Source organism: Sus scrofa, chromosome 9 (assembly GCF_000003025.6).
Source record: "Sus scrofa isolate TJ Tabasco breed Duroc chromosome 9, Sscrofa11.1, whole genome shotgun sequence".
NCBI classification, from domain to species: domain Eukaryota; kingdom Metazoa; phylum Chordata; class Mammalia; order Artiodactyla; family Suidae; genus Sus; species Sus scrofa.
This window is the reverse complement of record NC_010451.4, coordinates 82,755,836-82,770,824: the sequence shown is the minus strand read 5'-3', so window position 1 is coordinate 82,770,824 and position 14,989 is coordinate 82,755,836. Positions and strand designations below refer to the sequence as shown.

The following is a 14,989-nucleotide window of genomic DNA, read 5'->3' as shown; positions in this document are numbered from 1 at the left end:
ATGTACCTTTCACCACATACAAAAATAAATCAAAGTGAATCATGGTGTAGAAAAAAATATTTCCAAATCCTGTATCACTTAAATCCTGTATCACTTGAGGTTCTTTTTGTCCAGAATATATAAAGAAACTTCCTGTGGCATAGACCAGAGGCTGTAGCTCCCATTCAAAACCTAGCCTGGGACCCTCAATAGGTTATGGGTGAGGGCCTAAGAAGACCAAAAAAAAAAAAAAAAAATCAAAATACTCTCAATTTTATTCAATGCAATAAAAAGGGCAAAATATTTGAAAAAGCATTTCATGAAGAAGCTATATGGACTGCAGATAAGCTGCCAAAAGATATTCTTAACATTATTGGTAATTAAAGAAATACAAAACAAAATCATAGTGAGATAATACTACAGACATAGCTTATTAGATACAATTTTAAAGAGAGCATACTTAGTTTCAGTGAGGATATGGAAGAACTGAATTTTCAAACACTGACGGTGGTAAGATAAAATGGAACAACCACTTTGAAAAGCAAGTTGTCAGATTCTGATAAAGTTTTTTTCTTTTTTTTAACTTATCCTGCTATAGGACCCAGGCATTGAAATTCTAGGTTTTTATACCCAAGAATAATGAAAGTGTTTGACCGTAAAAAAGACATATATGAACATTTACAGAAGCTTTATTTATAATGATTAAAAACCAGGAACAACCTAAATATTCATCAACAGGTAAATAAATAAACTGACAAAAGCACATCCATATAATGAAATACTACCTAGTAATAAAAATGAAATTATAGCATGGATGAAAAAAAAGATTATGCTTAACAAAAGAAGCCAATAAAAAGAAATATGCATGGCAGGATCCTATTACATAAAATTTTAGAAACTGAAAACAAATCCATAATTATAGAAGACAGATCTATGGTCACTTGGGGAGGATAGAGAAGGAGCAGTTCAGGGATGGGCAGGAGGCAATAATTTCAAAGGAGAAGGAGGAAGTTTGGGGAGTGATGTACATGTTAACTATCTTGATTATGGTGATAATTTCACAGGCAAACACACATAGGAAAAATAGTCCACCTTAAGTATGTGAACTCTGTCATATACCAATCACATCTCAATGAAAGTATTAAATAAAAATCAAGGTTCTGGGTTTGAGGGGCTAAGAGCCTACCAGATTACCTCATCTAGACATAATTCGCATAGTAACTACTTGTAGATAGTGATGTGTGAACCAATGATACAGATTCTGATAGGGAATTCACCCTAAAATCTTACCATTCTGGTGACACAGAAAACTGAAGCAGGGAAATTGTGAACACTAAAGAGAGAGAAAATCTGAGATAGGAGAAAGCCAGGGAGGAGATCTTTGAACTCTTTCTACCCACACTTCTGACTGATTGTCAAATCAGGCATGTACAAAACAGACTTAAAGCCACTCAGCCAAAGATAAAATGTTACCAAGACCAAGTTCATAGTGCTCACCACATGACAGGCCAATAAACTGAGGGACAAGTTGTTGGGACAAGGGATAGTAACTCTATTCAGAAAGCCAGCAGACCCAGAAGATGGTGGACCAGTGTCCCAAAGAACCATCTTATCAGACTTTTATACTAAAAGGGGAAGAGGTATGGCTGGTTGTTGCCAAATTCTTGATGCCATAATCCTTTGTTCTTGCAGTTTGTCCATGTAGGTCTGGCCACAATGTTCCTGTAAAATTCCAACAAGATGATTATTATTCTCTTTCTGAAACTTTTTATCTCTATATGAATGGAAAAGAGTTATATCTTAAAAGGTCAAGGCTTGAGAATAGGCTATCATTTGTATTTCAAGTTTCAGGTGACATCTTTTACAAGGCAAAGAACCAGTATAACTGAGCACAGGCAATAGAGCACAACAGTTAGAGCTAAAGGAATAAATTCAATATGGAGTTAGGTTTGTTCTCTGTTAAGTAATACCTAAATTCAGACTGAAGATACCACCTAAAAGATCCTGGATAGTGAACATAAGTAGACAGACCATGATAGAAAAGCATACCCATTTTCAGGAGGGTAGATAGAGAACTGAGTTCCTATCTTTTTGACATTTAGCCTGGGGCTAAAAACAGTCTAGGGGGTAGGAACTTTGGAGGAGGAGGGCTTGCATGTGAAAAAACCATTCTTTGTGTCCTGAGGACTTAGGAAAAAAATTTCTAAGCCCAAATGTAGATAAAAGGGATTGAGGTCAGAGAGAGATCTCTAAACTGTGTACCCCCATCTCTTGCTAAACTCTGAATTACACATGCACAAAACATACTTTGAGGGGACCCTTACTGGGATCAACTTTTTGAACAAGGAATGGAAATACTGCATAAAAAACAAAAATTGTATTTCAGTCTTCTGAAGAAAACCACCTGATCAAACAAAGAAAGCAGAACTCATCACAGAAAGTAATAAATCCAAAATTTCTAAAACTTAACAGAATACTGAGAAAGGTTATTTGACATATAAACAACCAAGAAAATGGGAAATATCTTTAAAAAGTAAAGCTATCAACCAAGTCTGACCTTGAAAGGAAACAGATGTTGAAACTGAGACAAAATATTTTAAAGTGAGTTTTAACTATTTTCAGTGAAGTAAAACACTTTTTGAATGCATGAAAAATCTTAGATAAATGAAAAGCCTTAATAGAAAGAAATTCTAGAACTAAAAAATAATTTTTCAGTGAAATGAAAAGTTAACTGTATGATTTAGCCAAAGGGACAGGAAAGAAGAGTAAATAAACTTGAAAATAGATCAATGGAAGCTATCCAAAGTGAGGAACACAGAGAAAAATAATATAAAAAATACAGCCACAAGCACATATTAGATGATATTGAGAAGTACAATGTACATTCAGTTAAGTTCTTAGAAGGACAAAACCTCCGGAAACCATGGGAATGAGAAAACAGAAGAAAAACATCTAAAATTGCTGAAAGATGGAAGTTTGTAGATATAAAATTCTTTATTCACAAAAAAAATTCAAGAATGAAGAAAAACACCACATTTTTAGATAAAAGAAAATGAAGAGATTTTGTTGCCAGAGATATGTACTATAAGAATGCTTAAGGGAGTCTTTTAGGCTCAAGGAAATGATAAAAAAATCTGATCCTCAGAAAAAAACATGAAGAACATTGGAAAAGGATAAATATCTGAATAGAATTTAAAACAAAATTTTTGTCTTTTATCTCTTTATGTATTTTTGGCCATATATCCACAGGATGCAGAAGTTCCCCAGGCTAGGAATCAAACCTGCCCACAGCAGTGATCTGGGCCACAGCAGTGACATAGCTAGATACTTAACCACTAGACTGCCAGGGAACTCCCTATTTTTGTCTTTTTAAATTTCTCAATAAATTATTTTAAAATAAAAAACTAAAACAATTATGATATTGTGAGTTTCATAAGTTTTTAGATGTATAATGTATAACTACAACATAAAGGATACGGAACGGAGACATACTAAGGATGAGAGGTTTCTAAATTTATCTTAAAATGATAACATAACTATTCTTAAGTTAGTGATTTATATTACAAACCATGGGAAAACCATTGTAAATATGTCGAAAAGAAAACAGAAAAATTAAAATAAAATTCTAAATGCCACTTTAATAATGAAAAGGGTGAGGAAGGAGGAATAAAGAGGAAAAGAAGCATAAAACAACAAAAAAAGGCACCGATGAGTCATTTTTTTTCTCAAAAAACGTCAAGTTTGTCATGGGTGTTTTATGATTTACCTTAATGACAGTTCTAAAACTGGGTACAGAATGACCACCATTTGTCCTGCTTTACAGATAGGCAGCTGAAACAAAGAGAAGGTAAATTATTTCTCTTGGATTAAATTTTGAGTGTTAGATAAATATTTGTTGCCAATGGAAGACAAATTGGTTTAACCTTTGTATATCAGTTCTAGCTATTGTCAGGTGAAGTGTTAAATTTAATAACAAATTAAGCACAGGGAAGAATATATCAATTATGTGTGTCCCCAAGAATGGTTCTAGCGAGTTATCTTTGGTTAACTTTCGTGCTAACAGTTCTTAACAACTAGCTTGGTTTTTGTTTGTTTGTTTTTCTTTTTTAAGGGATGCTCTTTCCACGAAGTAAACATGACTATCATTTTAACAAAAGTCTCATCAGCATCAATGAGAATATATCTAAAATTAAAATTAATTTTACATTTTCATTTTCTAACTTGAGATTAACTTTAAAGGTTTCCATTCAAACTATTTCTGCTTGTTGCCAAATATAATTTATAGAGGTTTTATACGATTTCACCCATTTACTTCTAATAATAGTATTTATAATTGGAAGGAATTGCTTACTACTTAGATAAACAAAGTCACAGATATATTGAGCAACTTGGGAAAGGTCATAAGGGCTAATGGTTTTCAGTTTGAAAGATGCAGCTATAAAGTATGAAGCTGTATTTTATCCTTATATAATTGCTTCAGGGGAGCCAAAGAACATTGTAAAATATATTTGACATAAACTAATTTATAGAATTTATCCATATAGATCCACAATGGAAATAACTAGTGTGAAAGGTCTAATTTAAATGCAATAGCTACTGAAAAAAAGTTTAATTACATAAAAGTCCATTTTTTTTTCTAAAATACTCACTGGTATTTTATACTAGATTACTTTTGATTTGAGAAGCCACCCTCTTTCACAGGGTAAGAAGAAAGGTCCATGATGACACAGCCAACCAGAGGCCCCTTCTCTTCTAGGTCATGCTCTAGATAACACAAGTTTTTTGAGTTCTTTTCTCAAATGGCCTGTTACAAGTTCTGTACAAACTTCTTTATCTAGTATGTTCTAGAGAAGATACATTTGCTGCAGTGTGTATACTTCTCAATCCAAGGGGAAGCCAAGAAACTGCAACTGATTGAGGGAGAGGGAACATGAATGGACTTTAGATGTGTGGATGGGGTCATGCAAATACATGTACCAAAGGCCCATCTGGATGCCCTGAGGTAGATGGTTAAGATGGGAAGAGTAAGCTTCTGTTTGGGAACATGGATTTATACATGCTTGGGCCCTATTAATATGAGTATTCACAAATAAACCTGCTGCCTCTGTAGTTTCTAGAGAAAGACTATGAGTTCAAAAGAAGATAGTGCAAATTCTAATAGTTCAATAACAGCTATTAATACCTTCTGATGGATGATATGAGTTAGCAACTGGGAACATGTCAACACTGACTTTATGTTCAAAACTTGAGAACAAGTTTCAAAAGAACATAAAAGGCATAACTTCTATTATAATTCCATAGTATTAACATATTTTATTATTTTTTCTACCTTTAATTACCAAGTGTGCCCTTTTGTTTATAAAGAATTTTTCTCTTCCTCATTAGGGTTTTAAAGGGGTAATTACAACCTGATGAATTTCCTGATATTTATTAGACATGAGAGAGGCTGGGACTTGGGACCTGGGATCTGGGACCCTTTACTGCAGTGTTTGCACTTGAGCAAGCATCCTCTCAAGCCACAAAATACAAAGGAACTATATGGAACTAAAAATAACTGTGTGCATGTGCAGTTGAAGCAAGCCATGGACAGTAAGATACAAAAAGACCAAAAAGCCCAACTGCCACTTCTGAAGAACCAGGAGCAAAAATAGGGTCTGCATATGTCACCTGCACTCAATTCCACCAAAGGGGTGGGCAAACCACCTAAAACCCTTCCAGCCAACCCCTGCACCCACCCATAAAAGGGACCAGCTCAACCCCCACTTTGGGGAGTGGGCAAGGGAACAAGATACTTGTTATCACTTTTCCCTGCTGCAGCAGGGGCCCCAAATAAAGCCTCTCCTGAATTTCTTTTTTGGCCTCTTACCAATTTCTAGTGATTAAGGAAGGCCAAGAAAACTAGTTGGTAATAGACAGAACATTATTTATTAATATAAGAAAGTTTCCAGGGTATCCTGTCCTTAAATCTCCTAAAGAAGATTCTGATTTTATAGTTCATTCCCTCCTCATTCTTTGATAAGGTATATGTAATTGCCACATGTTTTATTTGGGCTTTTCAGAGCAGATTCAGGAAAACAAAAGCGGGGGAAAGAAAGTCATGTATGGTCTAGGGCTTGAAGAAGAGTTTTATGTGACTATATAGGTTTTCAAAGAAAATAATAGTTTAGGGGTTTTCTTGGATATATCTCTATTAATCATGTATTTCCCTCCTGACACATAAAAAGACATATAAAAATCTTGAAAACTGATATTTGATATAATAACTATTGCATCGTGATTTTTTTTCCAGAAAGAATGCTAGGAAAGTAGTTCTTATGGCCTTGGTTTCAATGGGGTTAAACTCTTTAAGTACTAAGTTTATATATTTGTTCTCAGTTTGAAGATAGCCTCACAAGTTACTCATGTTATAACCCAGGGAAAATGCAAGAGGTAAAAAGATGAGCTTTCTACATCACTAATTATTAGAGAAATACAAGTTAAAATTACAATGAGGTACCAACTCACACCAGTCAGAATAGCCACCATTAAAAAGTTAGAGGGAGTTCCTGTTGTGGCTCAGAGGTAATGAACCTGACTAATATCCAGGAGGAAGTGGGTTTGATCCCTGGCCTCAATCAGTGGGTTAAGAATCCAGTGTTGCCATGAGCTGTATTGTAGGTCACAGATGCAACTTGGATCTGGTATTGCCATGAGCTGCAGTGTAGGTCGCAGATGTGCCTCAGATCCAGCATTGCCACGGCTGTTGTGAAGGCTGGCAGGTGCAGCTCCAATATGACCCCTAGCCTGGGAACTTCCACATGCTGTGGGTGTAGCCCTAAGAAAAAACACACACAAAAAAAAGGTTAGAAATAACAAGTGCTGGAGAGCATGTGGAGAAAAAGGAACCCTCCTAACTGTTGGTGGGAATGTAGATTAGTGTAACCACTATGGAAAACATTTTGAAGTTTCCTCAGAAAACTAGAAATAGAATTATCATATGATCCAAAAATTCCACTCCTGAGCATATATCTGGACAAAACCATAATTCAAAAAAAAATACATGCACTCTTATGTTCCTAGCAGTACTAGTTAACAATAGCCAAGATATGGAATTAGCATAAGTATCCATCAACAGATGAATGAATAAAGAAGTGGTACATATATACAAAAGGATAATATTCAGCCAAAAAAAAAGAGCCATTCATAGCAGTATGGATGCAACTAGAAATTCTCATACTAAGTGAAGTTAGAAAGAAAAAGACAAATACCATATGATATCACTTATATGTGGAATCTAAAATATTGCACAAATAAACTGATCTTAGAAACAGACTCACAGACATAGGAAACAGACTTATGGTTGCCAAAGAGGAGAAGGGAGGGAGAAGAAAGGACTAGGAGCTTGGGTTTAGTAGATGCAAGCTCTTATGTTTAGAATGGATAAACAACAAGGTCCTAATCCATAGCACAGGGAACTATATCCAATCTCCTGGGATAGTCCCTGATGGAAAATATTTAAAAAAATATATATATATATATGTATATATTCTTATGACTGAGCCACTTTGCTATACAGCAAAAATGGGCACACATTGTAAATCAACTATAAATTTTTTAAAGATGAGCTTAAAATTTAGTATGAGAGAGAAAAATATACAGAAATAACTAAGCTTAGTAATTACCACAATTAAAGCCAAAAGAATATAACATAACCTTTTGAGGAGGAAGAGGTCAATTCCACTTAAAAAGATATCAAAGATTTCATTGCACATTTTGGAATAGGTTATCATTAAAAAAAAAAAAAAAGAAGGGTGGTAGTCTCATGCAATCCAAGTTACAGAGGCCATTTTGAGAAAGAACAAATAGTCTATTTTGTCTTGAATATAGGGTATATATTGGAATAAAAATGGTAAAAAAAAATGGAGTTTAGAATCAAACTTGAATAGCTTTAGGTACAAGGTTTAGGAGACTGAACTCCATTCAACAGCAAGGGTAACCTTTGAACATGGGAAGAAAATGTAAGATGCATTTGGTAGTGATATGTAGGATGGTTGCCAAATCATAGCTATAACACTGGCTGTCCAACCCAGAGTATATGTTATACTGCAATGTCTGACTTTTGCCAATGTACAATCATGACTTTCCTCATAACCTCTTAAAATTTTCAGGTTGCTTTCACTGATCACTTTAAAGAAAGCAATGTAATATAATGCTTAAGGTATAATTTTAAGCCTTCATTGGTTTCCTTAATTTCAACTTTCTTAGCCCCAAATGACCATAATACTGCATGTCATATAGATTTTTCAAGAATTAAATGTTACATATGTGAAGTTTAGTACAGCATCTGATAGAAAATAAACAAGTAAAAAATATTAACTATTATGATATTATTAAAAAGGGAACCAAAAAATAAATTTAATAGGATATAATCTGTAATAAACTTTCTATTTAAAAAATAGTAAATAAAATAGAAAAAATACTCTTTGTAATAGACATCATAAGATCTGTTCTAATGAGAACTTACTGTCTATCAGTAGGAATTGCTCTCCTGCAGTTGCAAATGAGTGTTGTGACAAATTGAAGATGTTATCAGTCAGAAAAGTCAAGGAAACTTCTCTTTCTTATCTCCTGAAGGGCTGCTATAAATAACACTTCTCTGGCAATGCAGGCTGTCTACTGGATCTAATGGAATCTGTATAAGAATCTTTCCTTTTGCAGAGCTCTGGCTCAGGAGCCCCGACGCAGGGATTTATATAGGTAAGGCCATACTAATTTATTTTCTGGAGGGAAAAAATATTTGAGGATCAATGTCATCTCAACAGAAAGAATGATACTGAAAGAAATAACTTCTCTGAAACAGGGGGGAAATTTCGTTGTCAAGACTGCAGCAAAATATAGCTTTATAAAACATAGGTAAAAATAGAATAGACAAATTACTAAAGTTTCTATTTTAGATGAGAAGAAACATCAAACACTCTAGAATAGAGGTTTGTAATATGCCAAATAGAAATGCACTGTCAATATAAGAGATTTTGTTGTACTGTTGGTATAAGAAAGTGACTCTACCAAAACAATGATAAACTCTTGGTGAAACAGAAAAGTAAAAATATGTTTTATAGAAATAAGTGATATTATAATTTCCATCTTCAGCCTCCCACATACATACATAAATGTGAGTGAAATGTCTGTCAAGGCTACAAAATGACTTCTATTATTCAAACTACTAATCCTTAGTCATTTAAGTAATGACCTCTAACTATTGTTTTAATTAATCTTTTTAGTATGATACCCTATTTTCCCTACCCTACTTATCAGAGTTCTCTTTAGGCAATTAACCTTGTATTAGATGAAAGCACTCATCAGAGACACACACCTCAATCACCTATTATATTTGCAGTGATATTTTAATTTTAGGTTAAAAATTCTGTTTCAGTTAGGGTTATTAGCAGCTGCAACAGAAACTGATTCAGGCTAATTAAATTTGAAATAGAAATTATTGAAAGACTATGAGGAAGCTTCTAGAACAGCTTAGAAAGGTGGGGGGAAAGGCTTCGTTTTCTGGCCTGTGATCTGAAGAGCTAGGCAGTCAGAACTAGGCTGTAACTACATCGCAACGGCATGGTTAGCTAGTCACCAATGAGAATGAGATGCCCTTGCAGACACCATCACTTCAGCCAAGAGTAATATTTTACTGTGACTCATTGCCCATCTTAGATTCTGGTCCTATACAGAAGGTATTATAGATTGAACCGCTTCCTCCCCCTCCCCCTCACACACACCCCGATTCATAGGTTGAAGCCTTAACACTCATTAGGACTGTATTTGGAGACAGGGCTTTTAGGTTAATTTTAGGTAATTAAAGTTCAATGAAGTCATGAAGGTGGGGCCCTAATCTGATAGGCGTGTTATTCTTGCAAGAAAAGGAAAAGACACCAGCAATCCTTCTCTCTCTTTTGCACAAGTATAAAGAGGAGGCCATGTGAGGACACCGTGAGAAGGTTATTTTGACAACCTTTCATAAATGAGTTTTTACAAAAAAATCAGGATGAAATTCTTGCCAGAAACCAGTCTTCATGACACCTTTATCTTGGACTTCTAACTTCCAGAATTGTCAGAAAGTGAATTTCTGTTGTTTCAGACACCTAATCTGTGGTATTCTGTTATGACAATCCAAGTAGTCTAATACAGAAGGTCAAAACTGGATTTTTGACCACATACCTACTCTCTGATATTGTTGAAGCAGGTGGAAAAAAGTAAGCATCTAGGATTCTGGGCTTTTGTAATGAAAGCTGAGCCCTGTAGCTTTGCCAAGACCCACAGAAAAGGGAATTACTACAACACAGGGAAGGGGAAGCCAAAAAGGCAACACCTGTATAAAGCATGGTCCTTGACTGAATTGTATTGCTTACAAAAATATGATTTATAATATTATCATGTTTCACATGCTTTAAAACATGAGACTTACCAGTTTAAATATTTTTTTTTAAATATTTAGTTGAGGCGTTCCTGTCGTGGCGCAGTGGTTAACGAATCCGACTAGGAACCATGAGGTTGCGGGTTTGATCCCTGCCCTTGCTCAGTGGGCTGATGATCCGGCGTTGCTGTGAGCTGTGGTGTAGGTCACAGACATGGCTCGGATCCCACGTTGCTGTGGCTCTGGCGTAGGCTGGCAGCTACAGCTCCCATTCAACCCCTAGCCTGGGAACCTCCATATGCTGTGAGAGCGGCCCAAGAAATGGCAAAAAGACTAAAAAAAAAAAAAAAAAAAAAAAATTTAGTTGATGGGCCAAAAATATCTTGGTACCCAAGGCCTCACTTTTAAGTGCTCTTTTTTTCAGTGTTATTTACAACATTTCTGAGCATATAAATTATTTGCGTATCAACTCCATCATCTGAAATAGTATATCTAAAAATATTCTTTTTGGAAAGAGAAAATAGTTATAATAATGTGAATAATAATCTTTTGTGTCTTTGAATGTTACCCCTCTGCTGAGAAGGCATGCTTCAATAGCTGTAGTTGGTTTTTGTTTCTTTTTTCTGACACTGGTGGCTTTGTGTTCAGTAGAGTTAGGCCTCTTAGAAGCAGCACAAATAAAAATGTTGAAACTTTGGGTGAGGTAATAATGTGAACTTACAGATCTTCTCTGGTCTCTCCAGCAATTCCCAATAGCATGGGCATTAATGTTGAGGTCCAAGCTGAAACATCAATGAAATGTATTTTATTATCAAATTATAAGTCATTTCAAAATCCTAATATGGAGGACTAATGAGGATGTTTGAAAACAAAAACAGTCCTACACCCGAGGGCTCTTTAAAGTAGTATTTCTGAATACAACAGACAATATATTACAAGCGTCTGTATACTTCAAAGCAGCAATGTCACTTCTTCACAATCTAAGAAAATCCTGAGAGAGAAACGTTTAATTGAATAATGTTTTATTTCAGGCTGCTACAACGAAATACCACAGCTTGGGTAACGTGTAAACAAATTTATTTCTCATGGTTTTTATGTTCTCACAGTTTTAGGAGGCTAGAACTCCAATATCAGGGTGCCAGTGTGATGGCATGAAGGCACTCTTCTCATCACAGATTTTCCTTCTACTGTATCATCACATGGCAGGAAAAGAAGAGGGGAGCTCTCAGGCCTCCTTTATAAATCATTAATCTCATTCATAAAGGCGCTATCCTCATGGATAACTCCCAGGGACCCTGCCTCCTAATACCATCACTGGGCATTAGTTCTCCAACATACAAATTTGAGGGGTACACATCAGACCATAGCAAATGAGAATGCTCACTCATAGAATTTATATTAGAGAAAATAAACTAAATATCCAAAAATGAAAGATTATATCCAAAAATTATGATATGATTGACCAGAAATGCGTATTCAGATATTACAATTTATATTTTCTAAGGATATTTAGGATACTGGAAAGTTCTCAAGATATAGTATTAAGTTAAAAAAAAAAGTAAAAGTTATGATGAACAGGCATTTAAAGAGAACAAGAATTTATTAAGAACCTAGTATGAGTGGGAGGGATCGGGAGCTTGGGCTTATCAGACACAACTTAGAATAGATTTACAAGGAGATCCTGCTGAATAGCATTGAGAACTATGTCTAGATACTCATGTTGCAACAGAAGAAAGGGTGGGGGAAAAACTGTAATTGTAATGTATACATGTAAGGATAACCTGACCCCCTTGCTGTACAGTGGGAAAAAAAAAAAAAAAGAACCTAGTATGTACCAAGAGTTCTGTTCTAAGAGCTGAGGATATGACAGTAAGCCCAAAATAAGCCATAATAACCATATAATACACCAAACAAGCACTCCTGCACTTATAGAGGTTACATTCCATTCAGGGGAGACTGGAAATCATACCTACATGCAGAGTATGTCAAGTGGTAGTAAGCGCTATGGATAAAAATAAGGCTGGAGCAACACCAAATGATGGAAGAGAGGGAGGGTGTGGCATCACAATTTTCAATGAGTAAGGTCAGAGAATGCCATACTGAAAAGTTGACATTTGAACAGTCTTGGAAGAAGATACCATAGGAGCAATGCAAGAGACTATAACAGGAAAGAATTTTCCAGTAGGGAAAAAAGCAACTACAAAGGATTCCAACAGAGAGAAAAATGAATGCAAATTCAAAGATTAATATATTCTAAAATACTATCGAGGTGTATTCGTGTATGATTTTTTTCATACTTTCCATAATAAATTCAAATAAAAATATTTCTTAAAGACAAGTGTTTGAGTGGTTGAGGTAATTAACAGCTTTTCCCCAGTCTATTTTCATAACCTGCAATAAAATAAGTATGTGCAAAAAGAAAAATGAAAAGCTTATTTGTTCTGTATAGTTGTACTAATCATGGATATTTTGAGACAGCAGATAAACATGAAAAAATGTCTGATAGATTAAAAGTCTTTTTATAAATGATATTGAACAAAAATAAGTCCTCATACATAAAATTTTAAAGATCTTTTAAAATATAAAATTAAGTTTATCTCTGATTTCATTGGCTTAGCAAAATTAATCTAGGAATAAAAATAGACTCCTTCCAGCTTGCATATGCAAAGTACAAAGCATTACAGGTTAATTAAGAAGCAGGATTTTTTTTAATGTTTTATTTGAACTAAGAATTCTCTTACTAATTATAGATCATCAACTCAAATTACATCAAGGCATATGTTTTGAAAATAGTGTTTTAGTATGTGTATGGATAGTCAAGGCTTCCATGAGGCCAACTTTGCAAAGTGATTTGCAGTAACAGGACCAACCTGCATTGCTCTGAAAGGGGCTGACATGAATCACTCAGCACATTCATGTTCGCTAGTAATGTGACCTGTGTATAGCCAGGGACAAACCAGCACCTGGCCCTGCACCTGGCCATGAAAGTCCAAAAGTCATTATTCAGAAGGTATGGTTCTGTATGCACTTCCTATTTTAAGATGATTAGAGAGAATCATTTTAAAAAGATGAATCTATTTTATTTTAGTCGTCTATATCATGTTATGCTTTGAGGGTATAATCATTGAAGGATTGCTCATTACCCTATAGGCCGCAAAAATTCTCTTGTTCCCCTAAAAATTAACATGGATGCAGTTAGAAAAGTGTTATTGAACTAATTGATTTTTATTTTAGTAGAGTTAGGGTTGGAAACTTTAAAATTGCTGCATTTTGGTATAATTCAACTAATACATTTATATAATTACAAACACATGGATATGTCTTAATGTTCTTCTGGAAAAATATATGAGCCTATTTCACTTGAGAGGTAATATAGCTGGGTACTTAAAAGTGCTCAGGACTTTGAAGTACAGATGTGCGGGTAGTGTACTGCTCAACTGCTGCAAATGATGCCACCTCTGTGGTCCTGGAATTTCACTCTAGAGAAGAGCCCGCGGGTCCAACAATCCTGCTATGATGCTTTATTTTTGAAACTTTGACAAGGAAATTAATACATTGGTGCTTTATTTCCTTTTAATATAAACCATATTAACCCCCTCATAGGAGTGTTGGGAGGATTGATTAAATTAATAAAAGTAAAGTACTTACAAGAATTCTTAGGATATGATAGGTAAACAAAAAAATCTGAGCAATTTTTATTCTGCAAGTAATCTTTTCAAAACTATGAAAAAGATTGTTTGTGTGATAATTATAGTTCTCAGTTGAATTACCTCAGAACTTACTCCATCACTGCAATTGATATTCTATAGAATTTGGTTTACGTAATTTACCAACTGGATATCAAACCTTGTATATGAAAAACATAATAGAGCCACAGAGGTTTAGCGTATAGAAAAAAGTGTCCAGTAGATGATGTAAACCAGTACAAATCAATATGTTTAATCTCATGTGCTGAAGAACTTAAAATACATTGTTTTAAAGCATTTCATTTCTGGAGAATTATATCGATTAGAATAAAAGAATAATTTTCACCCAGTGCCAAAAGAGAACTGGTGGCCCCATTGTAGGGGCAGTATGGATAATCTTCTGATACACTCTGAAAATGTGAGAGAAATGTGTTCTTGGTCCAAGTTAACAAAAAATGTCTGGTCCAAGGAATAAATGCCATGTGACCTTTAAAATATTTTATAAAGATTAATACTAGGAAAAAACATGTAGGTAACTGAGAGTCAAAATAGTATATCTTAAGCATCTATTAGCTCTGATTAAGAAAGCAAAAGCAAATAGGAAGACAGGAAAAGTTATAAATGAATTATACTATGTAAATCAAGCTGTTTATAATTGTTATGTATTATATTTATAAGTTTAGCTATTCCCCCAAATTTTATTGCCATGCTAAAATCACAAACTAAAATTATAATATTTGTGACAGTAATGTCATAACATAGGTAATATTGCACTAGTTTAATTTTTACAAGTATTAATTCCATCATTGTCAAAAGGCCTTCAATTCCAAACTCTTCAGATTCTCTAGACAATGAGAATATAACTTCCATGAAATTTAAATGGATTTAATTTGGAAGTAGATATCAAGGTAACATTCATATTTCATTTACT

The 14,989-nt window shown here is 34.5% G+C and overlaps 1 long non-coding RNA gene across 1 annotated transcript in view; it reads right to left on the bottom strand.

Annotated features, from left to right (window-relative positions):
- Nucleotides 816-14,989, bottom strand: part of LOC110255477 — a 399,059-nt gene continuing 384,885 nt past the window's right edge. Inside the window, exons 2-4 of the long non-coding RNA XR_002335838.1 lie at nucleotides 11,094-11,154; nucleotides 3,746-3,810; nucleotides 816-1,701 (exon numbers count right to left, since the gene is read on the bottom strand). This is a non-coding gene — a long non-coding RNA (uncharacterized LOC110255477). The remainder of the gene's footprint in view (nucleotides 1,702-3,745; nucleotides 3,811-11,093; nucleotides 11,155-14,989) is intronic.